Source organism: Aphis gossypii, chromosome X (assembly GCF_020184175.1).
Source record: "Aphis gossypii isolate Hap1 chromosome X, ASM2018417v2, whole genome shotgun sequence".
Classification (NCBI taxonomy): Eukaryota; Metazoa; Arthropoda; class Insecta; order Hemiptera; family Aphididae; genus Aphis; species Aphis gossypii.
In genome coordinates, this window is record NC_065533.1 from 34146431 (window position 1) to 34163798 (window position 17368).

General features: G+C 24.8%; 1 protein-coding gene across 4 annotated transcripts in view; it reads left to right on the forward strand.

The window, feature by feature from the left end:
- Positions 1-16194, forward strand: part of LOC114126462 (uncharacterized) — a 108074-nt gene extending 91880 nt beyond the window's left edge. For 3 of the 4 annotated variants that reach the window (XR_007606297.1, XR_007606296.1, XR_003592594.2), the window contains 2 exons: positions 13583-13838; positions 14879-16194. The gene's annotated coding sequence lies outside the window, so the exon portion shown is untranslated. The remainder of the gene's footprint in view (positions 1-13582; positions 13839-14878) is intronic. The other variant, XR_007606294.1, reaches the window with a different exon arrangement.
- Positions 16195-17368: the final 1174 nt, after the last annotated feature.

Below are 17368 nucleotides of genomic sequence, written 5' to 3' on the forward strand. Positions count from 1 at the left end.
ATCATTGAATTTAAATTGAATACCTCCATAACGTGGATTTATCTAAAACAGGGTAGGTACGCTTTATAGCTCCGCGTTCTCTGTTTTGTTTTATTTTATATTATCACTGATAACTCGTTGTTCAAGTAACAATTTTAATAAATAATTAACTCAGTAATACAACGTAATTATTAGAACACAATTTAGTGTAACTCACATTTTTGACTAAATCTGTTTCGCTAATATAATATATATTGCAATCACAATGATTGACATAAATGACGTGGTTTACGTACATGGCAAATATTTCCTATACAATTATAATATTATTATTAAATAACAGTATAAATTCTATTAAAATAAAAATATGTTTTTTTTTTTTTTTTGTTAACATCGCCGCCATTAACATTTAACGTATACATAGTGCGTATACACTCCGAAGTGCACATGCGGTTATTCTCAACCGTACAAAACCTTCCTTATCGTGTACCGAATTGCACAAAAAAAAAAAAAAATGCCAAATACAGATGGACACATGGCTTTACTTCTATATAATAATATGGCTATCTTAACCCAACCACACACACATTGTGTTATCTAATACGGCTGTAATATGACTGTAATTTGAGGCTCCAGTCACAAACCCCATACGATTATCCATAATAATTACTATTTAATGAGCTGTCGCGAGCTGTATCATAATATGTTGTATTTTCCGTTTGGAACGCCTGCACTAGTGGATTTTAAAAATAGCCACGCCTACCTATCGTATATATATATTATATGCGATAAAACGTATAAAAAATATAATCCCTATATTTATCATTCGATCGATTTAACCGCATTTTAACCGAATATATAATATTGCGCACGGCAAACTAGATCGGCATAGTAAAGCTCCATAACAAAACTAAATGAACAATATATTGTATTATGTTTTAATTACTCGTAAAATGCGTGACGTGATAAACTAGGTACAAAGTGTACAATAAATGATAACTACCTACCAGAATTTATAATATGGTTCTATGATTTTTATTTTTATTTAAGCTTTATATATAACTACTATTATTATTGGTTTATATATATTATAATATATATATTAGATATTAGCGAGGGACATATTTGAACAATACAAAATATTATAAGTTGCTTGCTATTTAGTTTATTAAGTTCTAATATTATCAGGTGTCTGTACTAGCTATATGGTTAAAACGATATTTTAGCGTTTCGTTACACGAAAGGTATTCACGGCATGAATAATATTACGCTAGACTAAGCTGCTATACGAATGATTTCACACTTTCACAGTTGGATATATCATTTGATAAACAATAAGATAAAAAAATTAAAAGTTGCAATATTATATTTGTACAAAGATAAAATAAAAAATTAGAAAATTAAATAAGCGCTCTACTGTACATATTATGATGTAGATTGGGGTCGTTATTATAATATGTCTGTAAATTAGAATTCAATTAGGTACATTCGTAAAACGAAAATTCTGAGTAAAGGCGGCGAATCAGCCTATATTATTAAGAACAATATTATATATGATATATTTATATTGCTATTAAGGAATTTATTTTAATATCAGAAGTACTTACGGCAAATTTAAAGGAATTTTTATTTAAAAATGTCATTCTGTGTGTAAAATACGAGTACCTATATATATTCAGGGTGATTCTTTTATTGTTAAACACTTATTACTTCAAAAATGATTATTATTTTTTCAACAACTTAGTTATAATATGATTTAATACAATTGCAAAAACTATTTTACTATTTTAATAATAACCATTAATATAATTTGTAAGCCCTTTATTTAGTAGATACATTAAATACTTACGACTATATTAATATTTTGTTTACTTCCAATCCTTATTATACGTATTAGCTTAAACTTGTACCTACTGTTGAATGAAAATATGTTCTGATGACTTATTACAGTATTATACACTATATATAATATTATTCTATTATTTTGTTATTGGTGTGCACATTTATAGATATTTTAATTTTAGAAAATTGTACATTTAGACAAAAAAATAACGATTTTTCTTCAAATAATTTTGATAATTATACGTTGTTGTTAAAAAAAAAAATCTATTATATAGCAATAATTGAATAATTGATGCTTTTACCATTTTTTAAATTATACAATACTATAATTTTATATTGTTAATTACACCGTTCTATAGTATCCATTATATTGACTTTTAACTAATAAATTAATAATAATTTAATATAATTATTAATGACTTAAGCTGAACCCGTGCACTTCGTGGCCCTTTAAAAATTCTACCTCTTATATGTCTCAAACTGTGTGTTAAATTCGTTACCTGTGATTATGCTAGCAGTATATTTTTATCCATATCGAGGATAATATAACGGTTAAAATATACTAAATAATAATCTTACAACGATATTCAATTTAGTACATAATTATGTAATTTTATTCGTTTTATTGAGTAAAATCTGACAATAATTCAAGTATTCAATTAAATGATATCTATTGAAGTGCTTTTGGATACACAATATATTTTGTTCTTCCTTCTGGTGCGTATACAAATAAATCTGAAGGTTTCCCAACTGGTGAGCATGCCACATACAGCTGTCCATGTGAGAAGCATGGATTTTCTAAATCCAGTCCACACACTTTTAGCGATTGTACTTGTGCTTTGTTGATGGTCATTGCAAAGGCGACTCGCACTGAAAATTTCAAAGTTTGAATTTGAAAGGCACATCTATTTACTGTGTAAAAAAAATATCGGTAAAACTTACATAAATTTACCAATTAAATTTACTAAGCTCTTATCTCTAGTCTTTGCTGTTATTTTACAGAAATTTATTGGCAATGTGATACATTGTGTTAAGTCATCAATCCCCATGGAAACAAATAATAAATAATAATAATAACACATTCAGGGATAATAATTTCTTTTGCGCTAATTATTATTATTATTGTAACTAATAGCAACCAAACTAAAATATCAAATAACTAAACAAATATTAATTGTTAGCAATCTTTAAGTTGCGTAAGCTTGGTTGTATGTATTTAACATTTTAACATAAAACGTCTTATACTCTTATTTTGACTTTTTAATTTACATATATTATGATAAGCCTATACTAAAAATGGTCTTTTAAAATTACATTAAATAAATTCAAGTTGGCCTGAAAGGCAAAAAAAATAAAAATAAAAATAATAATATAATCCTTGCCATAATCAGCACTCGGTGCAAAAAGCCCTCTAAAAATGTCTTATACAATTATAATACATAATATATAGGTAATCGGGCGCGCACATTTGTTAGACGTTAAGTTTAATATACCTATCAATAAAAAAATATTTTCCGATTATTAAAATAATTGTATAATTTGCGTGTTTAATAAATTTATAAACAACGGAGTAATTGCATATTATAAAATACAACATTAATAAATTATCGCGTTATTAATTAAAAGATTACCTATATATATTATTATGGTGTTAGCCTGGGGTCTACACAGATTGCCCGCCGTGGAGTATGTTCTAATTGGATAATATTATACTCTAATAACTATTTCGTGATCGGGGTTTTCGTTTAAATGATCTGTTATTTCACAAATTGACTTAATACAGAGGAAGTATACATCGTATGAATTTTTTAGAAGTGCTCGTAAATAATATTTTGAATTTATAACATATTATATTACATTTTGAAAGACAGGAATAATGTATTGACTTTACAATGGTTTGTGTATTTGATTTTTTAATTGTTATTTATTTTTATAATTGACACTTTTTGATTAGTAATAAAATACTATGATCATTCACTTCGAGGAAGGTTTTTGATAGCAAATTAAATATAGTTTTGTATGTTTGGTGGATATTAGGTAGAGTTAATGTTTCAGCAGACATAAAAAAACGATTGGTAGAAATATACAAGTATATTTTGTTTAAATTTAAATTATACGACATTATTATTAAAATAGTTTTTTGGTAACCATGATTAAAAAAAACTTAAGCCATCAGAATCATTTTTATTATACAATAGTTGGTATATCGTCGAATTTAAATTTAATACATCCAATACAGTGTTATCTTTTTATATTTTTATCATTATTAATTTTTAAATTTGAACTTGAATTTTTTTTTTAAATATTAAAATATTTTTTTAGTTTTATACTACGACTCACTGTCTACGAGTCTAAAGTTTTGATTTACAAAAATCAATTATTGAATCTGCAGTAGTTAATTAGTTACAACTAATCATGGATCTACATTAAAATGTTACGCAACCCTCTTTTTATAATGAAAATTTTACTTTTTTCTCCGCACCTCGAGCACATAATATTATAATTTTTAACGGACTATAGTTATATTCCAATAAAATATTGCATTACCACATATTTACATGGACATACAAATATTAATTATTATATTTCATATAGTATATACATATTATTGTAGTAAATTATTCGTATACGCACTCATTTACAACCAATCATCCGGTTTCTGTTTTTTTTCCTATGCAATTTTTTTCCCTGCAAAAACATATTATATAAGTATGATGTACCTAAAGGTATTGTTTCAAATTCAAGGCTTATTCTTAAATTGTTTGACGCGCCATTAACTCGATCCCATATTGAGGATTATAATAATTATTCGTTTTAATAATAGTTTAAAAATATATACTGCTTATATTTATACAAAAAGTAAAAAAATTGTATTTTAACATGAAACATCGCCGCAGCGGCTGTTATGACAGTATTTATTTTTAACGTGATTGATGGATATGGGTAGAGTCTAAAATATAATGTACCTACATCATTCTGCCCCTCGATTTTCCGTATCTAGATCGTTCTTATACTCTGCTGTCAATATGCTTTTTAGCCAATTGATATTTTGAGTTTTGACTTTTGACCAATAGTTTTGGAAGTTCTATTAACTATAATATAACATCTAACATTAAAATTTCATCAGTTTTGTTCATTTATTGTTATTATTAATTTATTTTCTTTGACAAAAAATATACTATTATCTCGAATTCTCATTTACCGTTTTTATTTATTCGATTCCTCAGAATTGTGTAAAAAGGATTTCCAGCTTCAATTTTAATAGGTAGTTATTCTAAAGATTTTAAGATATTTTATGAAACGGGAAAAATTGAACGATTCGCTTTTCCATGAAACGGTTGCGCTGTATACATTTTATCAAAGACATAATTAAAACCTATTAATATATATATATATACACATTATATATACCTATGTTCTATAAAGTTAAATATTTACTCATCGTGTTTTCTTTTTGTAATTACGTTTTCAGTTAACTAAAACACAAATATTATTATACAAAACATGTTTGTTTTTTGTTTTTTCGGAGTCCAACGTTTTTGTTTAATTTATAATTTGTTAAGTAATTATTTCTGATTTTAGTTTTGAATTATTTATGAAATGTTCACTAAAAATACATTATAGACACTCAATTAACTGATATATTTTTTGTTAATTTAAAGTTTTAGTCATTAAACATTAAGTAACTCATGATGACATCAATTCTTCTTAAGCTTTCCTGGGGATGGATTCCTGATAATTGCGAGAGTGGCGAGGTTAGACATGGAGGAATTAATATTTTATAATAAATTGATGAAATACTCGTTGATTTACTGTTACTGTAATGAGAAAAGAAAATAACTAATTGTATTGAAAATGTATATATTTAAATATTAATTTTCCATCTGGACTTGAGCGGTAACTTTTATAATAGTAATTGGAAAGCTTATAATATTTCAGCGCAATCGCTCCACAATCACAAATCATTATTGGTTAGTTCCGAGTAAGTAACTATTAAAAAAATATACTTGAATAATTTAAAATGAAGAACCTATTTATTATAATGGTCTATTATTCATATTCAATTATATTTTAATAAATATGTTAGAAATAGAAATAATAAAATATTACATCACCGACTCTCTTTTGTATGATAGAGTATTTAATTAACCAATTAAGTTGAATTTAATTAAATTAGTTATTTATTTATGTAGGTACTTCTTTAATTTCAGCATTAATGCATGCCATATGTAATTTTGTCTTAACTTGAAACGTTTCAAGTGGTCCATCAGTGGTTTCACGTATCGATAGAAAATATAAATTGATAGGATCTACCTACTGAAATTAAAAATATATATATATATATATATATATTTTATTTTAATTTGGATCATAATTCATAAATATTTCGTTTATTATAAGTATAAATAGTATAATATTATAGTCTCAGTAAATAAAATAAACAAACCTTGAAAATTATGTTGTTACGTTTGATAGGCCTTCATGTGACAGTAGAACAATTTACAACGATGTCACAATTGCAAAACCTTTATGAAACTACGTAATATTTTGTATTTAATCAATATTTGTCTTAGTAAAAACTGTTCAATAAAAATTAAATTTCAGTAAACGTCATGAGTTATAATTTACATTGATGACACGACACTTTCATGTAAATATTAAGCAATACACTTAAAACACACTGTCAACAACATTATTTTTAGTTACTTGTACCTACATAATAATTTTATTATTATCAAATATCGATTTCATGTTTCACTCGAAAAAAATTGTGTATGTAAAAATAACTAAAAAAAAAAATCCGTAGTATAAGAGGTCCTACATTTTGTGAAAATGCATGAATATAGAACAACGTATAGCAAATTATTGTAAGAGTATATAAATTTCACGAGCTTAATGGAGTTACTATAGTGGTTATTGTATGTACCAATAAAAAATTCAGATTAGAAAATTGAATGGAAGGTTTTGTAAAATATCGTTTGATTTAATCGATTTCCCAAAAATTATTTTTATCGAATTTAATATTATATATTATTATGACCTTCAATCGCGTTATTTAAAAGGCGGTTTCCAATACTCGAAAACGGTAGTAAATGAAATCAAACAATAATCTAATAATATTCTAATAGTATACGTACAACAGTAATAATAATATTTGTTTGAAGCGTTGGTGCTGTGACTTTGAGTTTCTGGTTTCTAAAATAATTAATTTTAAATCGACTGTAGTATATTACAATTTTTCAAATTTATATTACTGAAGAATTATAATATTCATATTCGTGTGTATATTTTTTTTCATACGTATTTATGATTACTAATTTTAAAATATTTTATGTCATATTATCCAATTTCGGGTAATCACTATTTTTGAAGAAAAAATATTGTTTCATGTTTGTATTATATTCTTACGACTGTACATACATTAGAATAATATACACTAAACACTTTAATTTATACAATTAATCGTATTTCTACAGTTTATAATATTCTATATGCCCGTATAAATTATTTAAACTTCGTAGTATGATACAGTATTATATCTGTGGTTTTGCATTATATTACTCGCAGAGTATTAACTTTTAAGGAAGAAATATTTCAATGTCATTTTAAAATTAATATTGTACCTACATATTATAATATTCTGTATTGTATGAACAACTGGTGTTCTGTGTAAAATAATAAAAACAATAAAATTATGACTTTTTGCAAAACGGATATTTTTTGTTATCTTTAAAATATAAAAATATATATTATCAACATTAAAAAATTGTCAAACATACTATGATTATGTCGAATAATAAAATAACATGATATTGACAATGTTTACTTGACACTAGTTTTGTGAAATTTTAAAAACTACTAGTATTATAACTGTAGTGCTGTAAACAAAATAATGCCATTGACTCAATAAAATTAATTTAAAATAATGCATAAAAAATATGATTTTATATACTGTAATGGATCACGAATACGAGACACGAACGTTACGAACAATAAACATTAATAGACGAATAAGAAATAACCCTTATTATCGCATAGACATCTGCAGTATGCACATATTATACACATAATATAATATGATATCTTGTGTTAACACTATTAGTTATTACTATACGCGAAATGCCGTGTCAAGTTCAACAGTGTCTGTTATTATTAGTTTGCCGAAGCTCCTTGTCAGCTACGGTTAAAATTATAATCCATCGGGCCCTGAGAACCTCACCTACATCTAACGGTAGCCCCATTGTACTGTAGGTTTGAAATAAAAAATTGAATGGGTTTGAACGATTATTATGTTATGCACAACAATCGTTATAATATTTGTAAAAATCAACTACATTGATTATATAAATTCATCATAAATTATATCACACGTTAGCTATAATATTAACGTGTAGGCTAACACGTGAACGCTACACCCTACACTGCGCAATGAAGGTCATGATATAGAAATTACAGACATCTATAGAGTGACAAAATTCCTGTAAAATTCTTTGAAAACAAACGAAAAATGATACAACTAACAAGGAAAATCTCGAAAAAGCTGAAATAAAAATCTCAAAATCGTACTAGGTACTACACTGCTGTTATAATAATAAAACATAATTTATGATAGTGACTTTGTACTGTGAAAGCCATATATAATGCAACAGTCAAAAAAAATAAAACAAATAAAAAAAACAATCGCGTTTTCTTCAAATTCACAGCCGGCTATACAGTTATAACAATATTTATTATGTATTTTCATGTCATAATGATAATATTATTATCTTTGCTTGAACGTAATAATCCGTATACCTATATTATTGTACTGTATTATTGTGATTTATGCAACGAATGCCTGTCTGCCAATATATTATTGTGATTTACGAGTAGATATTAATTATTGCGGGTACGATTATTAGACGTTGTACGCTTCATAATAGTATTATGAACGACATTTTCATTATGTTTGTTTTTGACACTGTACAAAAAAAGCGCAAAAACGCACCGTTGTTCAATAACCATTAATAAGTTCGACTGTTTAAAATAACTGTAGTGATCAACTAAAAAGGGTTTTCCCGAATCTTAAGTAAAGAGTTGTAAGATTCGTGAAAATTCCTAGCCACGCGTGTGTCACATTTTATATCATTTCAAATTAATTTTCAAGTTCTATCACTACACTCACTATAATTTCTATTATAGTTTCCTATTTTGTTCTTTTAACTGAATCTAACTTCTTATCAAATAGTCCTGTATTCCCATAAAAAGCAAGTGAAATCATTACTTTTGAGCTTTAATTTATTTATTTTTTTACAAGGAACTGATTTTGAGCATGTTTCATTTTTGCATTTTCTTTCTTATTTATATATTATTTATTATTACCTTGCTATTGTTATAGTGTACCTTTATTTTTATTTATGTTAATTATTTTTCTATATTTTATATTATACATATTTTAATCAATACGCGTTCATCATTATTGTATTGATTTTTTATTTGTGTTCAGACCTGTAACGTTAGTAAATAAATAAATACGCAATTAAGTATACAGAGTGATTATTCTAATAAAGTAAGAATAATAATTTTCTTGATGTCTACATTTTTTTGAAAATATTATTTTTTTTTTTTAATAAAAAATTCGTTTGATTATAACGATACCCCACTCACTACCCCACAAATTTTGGTTTGCTCAACATTTTAATATAATCCTTATAAAACATTTAAAATATAAAAACGATGAAAAATAATAAAAAAAAATGTGTTTTCAATAATTACATATGAATTTTAAAAAATACATTCAAAACCATTAAAAATTTTAAAGAAAATTAGTGTTTACCTCTTAGAAAAGTATAATTGACGAATGTTAACCCTACGGGTCTTTATGTTACATATTGTTATAATTACGTTCTACAAGAGTATATAAAACTAGTGTCTTGCTGAAGAAAGATAATATCGTTTTGTTGTATAACTAAACTGATTAAACGCTTTGTAATGTTTTAAATGTTTCTGGTCACTATTATTTTTTTTTCAATTCATTTTAATCTCAAACACTCAGTGTTGTTAATTTAGCAAAAATGTTTAGAATTTCATAATCGCGTAAAATGATATTATTGTTATGGATATTACATGTTATAAAAATATGGGCGTTAGATTTTTCGAATCCATTGACATGAAGCAAGAGCATACTTTGGGCGTATCATAGCATAAAAATAAATAATAATGTTTATTAAATTACATAATTGTATAATGTATTTTATGAGTGTGGACTACGAAGGGTATTTGTCGGAATTTCGTAATAAATATTAAAAAGCTTTTAATATTTACCTCAAAAAAACAATTTTTTTTCAGATTTATTTAAAAATATTTCCACAAAATAAACTTGTACCTAACTACTTATATTCGATTAAGTGAATTGATACTCTGTTGTCGAAGTTAAAGTTCAATATCAGTGATAAATAGTTGATTTTTTAAATATTTTAATTTTTAAGCTAGTTGATATGAGAATTTTCTTAATATTTTACGTACTAATACCTAGTTTAAAAATTAAAAATATTAAAAAAAAAAAAGACTCATACTCATTTTTATCTTTAATTATAAGTTAATTCACTTTAATATTAAAATTAACATCATATAAATAGGATCTATTAAATGAAAATTTGTTATATTGAATGTAAGTAAGACTGGGCATGTGTGTATCGTGTCCTCTTAACGTAAATCTAAAACGATCATAATGTTTTTAATACTTAAAAATACAAATTAATTTATCACTAATTATTACCAGTGAGGTAGGTATACGTGTAAAAAAAATAGACAGTTATTCATAATTTTGTAAAGTTTTTAAGTAAACATATTTAAATACTTTTATAGTATACTTGTTAGATAATTTTAAGTTTAGGTAAGTATGTCTTGAACATATTTTATATTTGAAAATCAAATACTTTAGTGTAAATACTTTTCAAAAAAATTATTAAGATTATTTTTTTGATAATCATAGTATTTTTTTTTTTTTATTATTAAAATGAAATTATTTAACATTTCTTTATTTTATATTTCATTAAAAATCGTTTGGATATTTACATGAACGGTAGCCTATTCAACATAAAAATGAACAGACTCGATCTCTTAAAGTATTTCCTTTTTATTTTATTATTCATTTTGTGTTTTAATCGTATATTTATACATTTTAAAAATAAATTGAAAAAAATTATAGGAATTTTATTATTTATATTTCCGACAACATTTAAAAACCTCGAGATGCATAGATATAATTATTTTTTTAAGCACTTGTTTCTACTAACCGGGTACTTGAAGTCTTGAGAATTGCACAGAATTGCATAGACACGATACGATGAATATAATTTTTGTTCAGAAACATTTCACAAATTCTGCAATAATGGCGTTCGTGGTATTATATAACATAAGCACCCCCTCGGCCCCCTCAAAACAGTGTACTGCCGAGTACAGAGATCTGACCAACGCTATTAAAACTGGCCCGCTTCACTAATTTGTGTATATTAATTTTAAAGAATCACTAATAATATACCTATAATACTGCACAATATTATCATAAAATTTAAAACTGTGTGGTAGATATAATTAAAGTTTTTATGTACATACAATTTCATATTATATAACACATATATTACGAGATTTTTCAATGATGCCTTCTTACCCATATTTAGAGTCCGGTAAACCTGTACCAGTGACGTATACTTAAGTTCAAAAAATAATTTTATGTGCCAGTAACACTTTTATATCTGCGTATACATTTTTATTATTTTTATTTTTATTTTTGGCTTCTCGGACAAAAAGAGTTCGTCAAGTATTAAAGAACATAATATTTTATAAATTATCTCAATTTTAATTGTCAACAAAACTTCTCTACTCGCTTCCTGTAGTTCCAGTTTAACAATGGTTACTTGTGTATTTGTTTAATATCAAGATAGTTAATCATAACTCTTAATGAAACACGTCAGAGAGCACTCATACAGTCTCGTTTTGATTGGATTGAATTCACCGTACAAAATTAACTTTTAAAACAATTACTGTATGTCAGCCATTTTGTTCTCAATATTATATTGAGAGTATGAAGTAGTATTGAGTATTTTTTTCATGGTACATATTTATCTCATAATATAATACACCAGATACCTGGAAATGAGTTCCAAACTTTCGACATTTTATAATTTATTAATAAAACTGAATTTTTTAAACATATGAATTAGTCTTTCGACACTATTATTTTTTTATTAAATTTTTATTAAACAATTAAGTAAACAAACATATTTTTAAGTGCCGTTAAACTTCAATCATTGTTTCACTTTTGGTACGTGTTCTATATTGGGTTACAATTACCACAAGCCAATTAAAATAAAACTATTAATACAAAAAAAAAAAAAAAATGTTACATTTTATCAATAAAAGTAAATTCGAATACTAGTTATTTAGAGAAATAAATCGTCTATGAGGTGTACAACCATGCGCATTTTATATTCATTTATAATATGTAGCTAAATAATTTTAGGCAATTAAAACAAAGCAAATTATAATATACCTGAAGTTCTGAAATGATGATAAAAATTGGTGGTATCAGAAATGACTATAAGTAATACGTAAATATTGCAAGTTGTATGTAGTATGTTTGGAAATTGATATTATTTATTAGTTATTTTCGTCAAAGCCTTATAAATTTAAGAAATTATACTCAAATGTCTAAGATTATAAATATTTACTTGACATTAAAATATTAATAGCTAATGCTTTTTAAGCAACGTAATAATAAAGAGAAAATAAAAATGTTTTTATTACAAACTAAATTAATTATTATTTAAACTAATTTTTACATGCCAATAATTGACATTTCGATATACACACTTATATTGTATCTTACATTTTATTTTGTAATTACATTCTTGAAACTTGTGTGGTCTTTCTATACTATCTAATACATAATGATTCCAGAAGAGTTATATCTTCTTTTTTGGATTTGTTTTGAAACGGATCCGTTTTATGCAAATTGTATGGCACGGTAAAGTTATTAAGAAGAAAATCGTTCAATAACTTACAAGTACTCAACATTCAATATTAAATAATGTTATAATTTTAATGTTTAATTTTAATTTTCAATTTTTTAATGTTTAATTTTCAAATTTTGATCTTTGGCAGGTCCATGTTAAATATTTTGATTTTTCACCATAACTGTCTATAATTTATGATTTTGATAGAAATATCAAATGATTTCCATTGGCAATTGTCTAGAAGTTACCACACGTATTTTTATGTTTTCAATCATTTTAATGTGCTTTTTTTTTATAATATTATTAAACAATTATCAGATTATATCAATCTAATACCAAAATCATAAATACAACTGCCAACATCAATAACAAAATAAATGAGTAAAAATTAAAACAACCCAGTATTAACCAGTATATTATGTACCTAATAATACACTAAATTCAAAAAATTCAATAGTTAATTTTAATTTTTAAGTTATAGTGCAATATATACTGTCCAGCAGTAATCTGATTGATTATATTTTATATTTTAAAAACATTTTATAATATAGACACTATTAATGAGAGGTGTAATCAAATTAATAATTTAGAAACGTGCATGTTGGTAACAAAAATGTAATTATATTTTATAAATAAAATATATTATATAATATTAACAATAATTAAAAAAATATTGATTTTTCGTATACAATAGCGATAGTTATATGATAAGGAAATATTATAATTTATCTTTACTGACGAATGACGATGGATTATGGTTGCAGGTTATGGACAGTAACGATGCCTAAATTTCCGAATTTACCAGTTAAACGTGTAAAACACACAATTTTGGAGGCTTTATCATTTTTGTAACACGATTGGGGACTGCCAATAGATGAGCCAAGAAAAATTTTATACCCAAAAATAACACGATTGTGGAACAAATTTATTGAAACGTTGAAAAAAAGTTGTGACTCAGTCTACAGAGCTCATTGGTTATCCTTATCAATTTAGTGACCAGCTTATCATCTAGAGTCTCAAGTGAGTAGCGACTACACAATTTTAATAATAATAATAAATATATAGTAATATGGACGTTGTGTTTCTATAAAGTCTACAATTCATTATTTTTATTATCATAATAATTGTGCATCTTCATTAATCTGTAGTATAAAACTTTTATTGTTATATAATAGAGACAAACATTTCAACGGAAAATGACAAATAAAAATAAGCATTTGTTTGAGAAAATTGTATTAAATTATTTAAATTTTCTTTCTTTGTTTTTGTGAATATTTTAATTTTAAGTCGATACAGAGTTAAGAGATTGTATATAAATAATTAAAATATCATAAAATAAATAAATAAATAGTAAATAGGGTATATTTTTTTTAACTGATAAAATAAATTTAAATAAAAAATAGATATTATATTTTTATAAACTACAAATTTTATTATTTTATTATTTTTTTTTTAAGAAATTTGAGTCTTATTATATAATACTTCTTATAATTTGTATAAGAATTATAGGGTACTATAAATAATATTAATTTAAGTACCTAGTTAAAATTACTTGTAAAATACTAGAAATTTACATTTTCTACGCTCAGTATTTCCATATTACAGAAGTATTGTTTAAAATTTGTCTCCAATGGTGTAATTTTCGAATGTCCGTCGGTATTTGTAACCTTCCGAATTTTAGCAATTATTTATCATAAAAATTTCTATTCGAGACGATGGTTTTACCCACTTCAATAAATCTAAATTGTCTTAAATTCCTATAGTCGGCCTACAAATACAAAAATAGAATGATTTAAAATTATATCTGAAAATATCACAATATGCTAGTAGTAAATAACTATATTCATCGAATTGATAGAGTACGGGAAATAACCGAACACTTTACAAATACAAGCAAAATTTTTTTTTTAATATTATATTACAAGTAGTTAGTTAATTATGCACATTATAAATGTACTTCAATTTTTTTCTTATTAATATTGACAAATATTATGATACATTTAGTTACTTTGTTATGACTTATTGTGTTTAATAATAATAATCTTTTTTGGGTATAACAGGTATTTCTGTGAATTGGGAATCGGAAAATTGAAAATATTTCAATTAGCAGTCGCCAAATCGGAAAACGACGAACTAGGACGTCAGTGAATTGGAATTCGGAAAATTAGGTTTCGATGACCTGGGAAAATATCGGATCGATGATGTTCCCTACCTGTCCATTTCATTTACGTCACTGCATAGGCGTGTACGCGGGCCACGTAAATCGGCTTTATCTCATTGAAGTTATAATTGAATAAAAATTTCATAGAAACGTTCAAAATATTGATTACCTCGTGACATTATGCTTCAATACCTAGTTTAAAAAATGAAAACAGCTTTAGAAGAATTTTTATAATTATAAAAATCAAATCAAAATACACGGTTTATTTTAGTAGTTACACACAATACGTCATTTTGTACATATTATATATTTTTATAATTTAATTTAATTATTTTAACTTATATAATTTTAGATATTAAATTTGTTTTCAACAATACATTTTTTCAAAATATTGTTTTATTATTATTATCTATTATATTCATAGTTAACCAATTGGCGTATTAAAATCAATCTAGGTATGAATTTGCCACATTAAAGTTCAATGAAACTAAGGAGTCCAATTACGTGTCTAAGTAGTTCTATGGCATAAAAATGTGTTTATAAAAAAATAATACATTTTAAATTTCATCCAGAATCCAAAAAATTAAATTAAAAACAATGATCTGAAAAAAAAAACTGGTTAATAATAGCCTAGATTGTTTTATTCAGAGTTTGCTTAGCATAGTTTAGGTACCGGAAAATATTGTTTTAATAAACTAAAAAAGAAAAACTGTAAGAGGAATGTTGTTTATACATCTACCATATGAAAAAGGTTTGTTTCAAAAAATATATTACTATTCATTTTCCAACCGCATTATTATAATACAATGTTACGAAATGAAAAGTCGAAGAATACCAAGTTTAAATTACTTTATGAAATCCGCGATGGTTTTCGTCAAGGAAAATATATAATATTATATTAATTCGTTATACAGTTTGAACTCACAACAGAAAATGTTTCGGCTGCATTCATATTATAATTTGGTTGGTCTGTAGTTGGCCAACGATTGCAGTGTGAAACCTTTAGGAATGATTAACATTGTTAAAAGTTTTTTTTTTTACAATTTGGTTTACTTATTTAATGAATGTACAATTTTTAAAAGACATGTTTGTTTATAAATGAATTTTAAAAAATAAATGTACAGACATTATAGATACCTAGGTACTACATATTCGATTTGTATAATATAATATATTTATAAAATCGGTGCTATCAAAATTGAATCATATTAAATATCTCCATACTCCGTCTATAATGAAACAATTGTTTTTATTCAATTTAAATTACCTATTGATAATACAATTTATATTTTTATGTCGAATACAATGCAATTGGTTTCGAAATATACTATCACAAGAATAATGAAATAAAAAAAAAAGCTTATTTATAATATTTATTTATACTAATTAAAACGTTTTACTCGTACCTATAATATTCTGCGTTTAAAGATAAAAGATAACTCTTCTGGGAAATTTTCAATTTATTTTATAGCTAGTAAATACGTAAAGTATTTTAAAGTTTAGACGACGAGGTAAACTTTTTTTAGTTAATTACTTACTTTTTTTATTACACATTTTTAACTGCGCCATCGCCGCCATCAAAATCCCTTTGAAATACCTTTAAATTCAATAATTCAATTTACTCGCTTTTAAAAACAAAAAAAAAAAATTTAATTTATTTATTATCGACTAAATGTATAACTAAATGAAATATCGTTTTTATAATGTTTTACAAATTAAAAACCGTTATTTACACGTATAGTACGCAATCAGTGTTTTTATGTGTTATAAAACCTATTTGCATTATGATATTATTTATTTATAATATTTATGCAAAGTTTTTTTTTTTTTTTAACGCCACATTACTTAATAGTACAAGTTAAGTCACAGGAATATCACATTCGTAATACACGTTTCATTTATTTTAACAAAGACTATAGGTACAAATAATAGTATATAATATTGTGGACTAGTTGTAATTACTATGATCTGGTTTTACTTCTATAATAAATGCAATGGGTTTTTTCTATATTAATATTATCGAGAGGAAATAGTAATTCTCGTTTATTTTTTTTACGTTTTTTCGAAATTTTTATTCTCATTTAGTTAAAGATCGTATGTTACCTTTATTTTATGCAATAAATAATATAACTAAAAAATATATGTACCCGTTGCCGTTGCGTTTAAACATTTAATGAATTAAAAATATGGTAAGTTTAGGTCATTTTCTAGTCATGATTTAAAATATATCGAAATTAAATAAACTCAAACTATTTATTGATTGTGATTTAGTATAATCCAACAATAAATATTTTTCAATATATTTGTTATAATAATAATATGATTTTATTTAAACTAATTTAAAATAATAAAAGATGTTGAACTGTTTCTATCAAGCTATTCATCGTTT